We start from the raw sequence: 3378 nt of genomic DNA on the forward strand, positions 1-3378 counted from the left end.
TCTTGAACTCCTGAGCTCAGGCAATCCGCGGGCCTCGGTCTCCCAAGGTGCTGGATTACAGGTGTGAGCCACCTACCCGGCCTCTTCAGGCCTTTTTGAATGAAATTAAAGTTCTGGTTTTCCTCTGATGAGTAATTTTTTTTTTTTCATTTTAGGGCTAAATTTTAATAGAATGTGAGTCTGAACTCTTACATTTAGAACAAACAAAACCTAAAAGGTAATGATTGATTCAAAATGGTTTTATGGAAAAATTAATCTGTAACAAAAAGTTGGCATTGAGGGCAAAGGCTCCACTGTTTTTTGAGCAAAGCGAACAAAGGTTCCAAGGGACAGGACCAAGAATGAGGAGCTCAGACATTTACTACAGCAGGCATTTTCTCTTCTTCTTCACGGGATGTGGGCAGAGGACAGCTCGGATCGCTTTGTCAAACACTGTCTTGAGGCCTCGCTGTGTGAGCACCAAACACTCCAGGTATTTTGCAGCACCAATCTCCTTAGCCATGGCTAGACCCTGCGGATAGGTGATGGGAGTCAGCTTCTTCTCCTTCAGTTTCTCGACCGTGTCTTTATCATCCCTAAGATCAAGTTTAGTTCCTACTAGGATGATGGGAGTGTTGGGACAGTGGTGCCGCACCTCAGGATACCACTTTGCACGGACATTTTCAAATGATGCAGGACTCTCAAGCGAAAAGCAAATTAAGAACACATCTGTTTGCGGATAGGATGGGGGCGTAATCTGTCATAATCGTCTTGTCCAGCTATATCCCATAAGCCCAGATTCACCGGTTTTCCATCTACCACAACATTGGCAGAATAATTGTCAGAGACAGTAGGGATATATTCTCCAGGAAATGCATTGATTGTGTAACTGATCAGTAGGCAAGTTTTACCTACAGCTCTGTCTCCCACCACCACACCCCTGACGGCCTGCATCTGGGCCGCTCGCTGGGCCGCGGCGGCGGCAGCAGGCGCTGAGACCGGAAGCGGCGGGCTAGGGGTGCAGCGGGCTGGCGCGAGACTTGCGGGCGGCGGGGCGCTGGGTGCCGGCGCCGCTGTCCACGCTGCCTTGCCTTCCGCGCACTGGAAGCTGAAGCCCGGCAGCTGCCACTACCCAAAGCTGAGGAGAACCCCTCTGATGAGTAATTTTATACTGATTTGAACACCTGAGGCAACTGCTTGAATTGGGGTTTCTTGTTGCTGTCTTAAAGTACATAACAAACAGACTTGTTTACCATGGAGAGTACAGCCACCACTGATTTTATTATTCCACTCTTTAATTGGCATGAAACTTCTAACATTGACAACAACAAAGCCATGTGCAGTTGTGTATGCTGCACTAGCTCACTGGCTGAACTGCTTAGGATATGTCGTGAATAGAAGAGACGATCAAATCCCGGAAGGCCTAAGGTCTACTGTATTCGGAACCTCCCTCCCTCTGTTCCCTCCACCTCACTTCCCAGCTGCTGTGACCTGAATGTGTCCCTTAAAATTCATGTGTTGGAAACTTAATCACCCCTAATGCAACAGTGTTGGGAGGTGGGACTTTCGAGAAGTGTTTAGGTCATAAGGGTTCTGCCCTCATAAATAGATTAATGCTACTATAAGGGGGTTGCAGAGGTGGATTCTCTCCTTTTGCCATGTCAAGACATGGCATTCATCCCATCTGGATGATGCAGCATTCAGGGACCTAGAATGGAAGCAGAGAAATCAGGCCCTAACCTGCCAGCATCTTCATCTTGCACTTCCCAGTCACAGTGTCTGTGAGAGAATAAATTCCTCTTCTTTATAACTTATCCAGTCTCAGGTATTCTGTTATAGCAGCACAAAACGGACTAAGACACCAACTTTATGTGGCCAAGCTGTGGGCTTATGGAGCTGCAGACTAGCCTGACATTTCACAAAGCTAGGTATTTGTGAGCAAGTGCTATCATTCATCTTGAGCCTGCATGGTCCAGTACCATGGTCACTAGTCACATGTGGCGATTGAGCAATTGAAATGTAGCTAATCCAAACTGAGGTATGCTGTAAGTGAGAAATACATACTGGATTTCCAAGACTTCGTACAAAAAAAAAGAATGCAAAGTATCTCATTAATAACTTCTATATTGATTACATGTGGAAATGATAACCTTTTTTGATATATTGGGCTAAATATAATATATCATTAAAATTACTTTCAGCTGTTTCTTTTTACCCTTTTTTATGAGTCTACTATAAAAATGAAAATTATATATGTAGTTCATATTTGTAACTCAAATTCTTTTTTAATTGGGCAGCACTGCCCTAGATTGTTGAGAAAGAGTTTCTGACCACATACTCTGTGCCCAGCGTTAGAACAGACTGTGGTTTCTTGCTCTTTGCCTCATCAGAGTGAATCACAGTACTTGACCTATAAGCAGGTGCTCTGTTCAGGAAATGTGGCTCCAAAATATGATGCTTTGGTATGTTCATTACTTTGAACTGAGGGCACTTGGGAAACAGCAGAGACAAGCAGAGGCTTTGTCTGAGCTCCCCTTATCTGTCTAAAAATGGATTCTCCAAAAGGAACACAATTGTCAGGAATCCCCTCCCCTGGAATCTCATTAACCAGGGAAGATTAACTGGGATCACAGGAGAGGAGACTGGAGGTGGAGACCAAACCCAGATAATCACCTGTTCTTCAGAGGGCTGCTCCGAGACAACTTTTATTACCTAAGAGACTTTTTATCTGTGTAACAAGATGACCTTTATTTACCATACATTTCCTCCCCTCACCCTCCAATAACTTGTGTTGCCACCATCCCCCAGAAGCCAGAAACCCCTATTCCTTTCTGTACCTTCAATCATCTGACCCTTCCTCAAGTCTCACGTTTTTGTGAGACTCTTGTGCATATATACAGAATTAAATAAGGTTTTTCTTCTGTTAACCCGTCTTATGGCAATTTAACTTGTTGCGCAACCAAGGAACCTAGAAAGGTGGAGGGAAGCCATTTTTCACTCCCCAACATTGCTTTACTCTTGAATGAATGAATGTCTCTTCCAATATTCTAACCCTAGGATAGACTGAGTTTGGAAGAGACAGCCAGGGTGAAACCTCCTTGCTCCTAAGTAGGTCCACCCTGCCATTGCATGGTTGTGAGTGAAAAGAGCTTGGAAAATCAGAGGACATCTTACTTCAAGATTCAGCTCAGCACATTACTCATTTGCTGTGTGACCTTGAGCAAGTCATTGCTCTTCTGACTTTCTTTTCTTCCTCTGTGGAGTAAGGAGGTTGGGCCAGAGAGTTACTCTAGGCTCCTTCCAGTGCTTGTACCCCGAGTCAACGACCAGAGAGGGGCAGATAAACCTTTAAGAAGAGCTAATATTCCATTATTCAGAATCACCACCATGCCTGCCTCA

General features: G+C 44.8%; 1 pseudogene; it reads right to left on the minus strand.

The window, feature by feature from the left end:
* Window positions 1–346: 346 nt before the first annotated feature.
* LOC102119234 (ras-related C3 botulinum toxin substrate 1 pseudogene) lies at window positions 347–963 on the minus strand (annotated as a pseudogene).
* Between the last annotated feature and the right edge of the window lie 2415 nt (window positions 964–3378).

This window comes from Macaca fascicularis, chromosome X (genome assembly GCF_037993035.2).
Source record: "Macaca fascicularis isolate 582-1 chromosome X, T2T-MFA8v1.1".
Classification (NCBI taxonomy): Eukaryota; Metazoa; Chordata; class Mammalia; order Primates; family Cercopithecidae; genus Macaca; species Macaca fascicularis.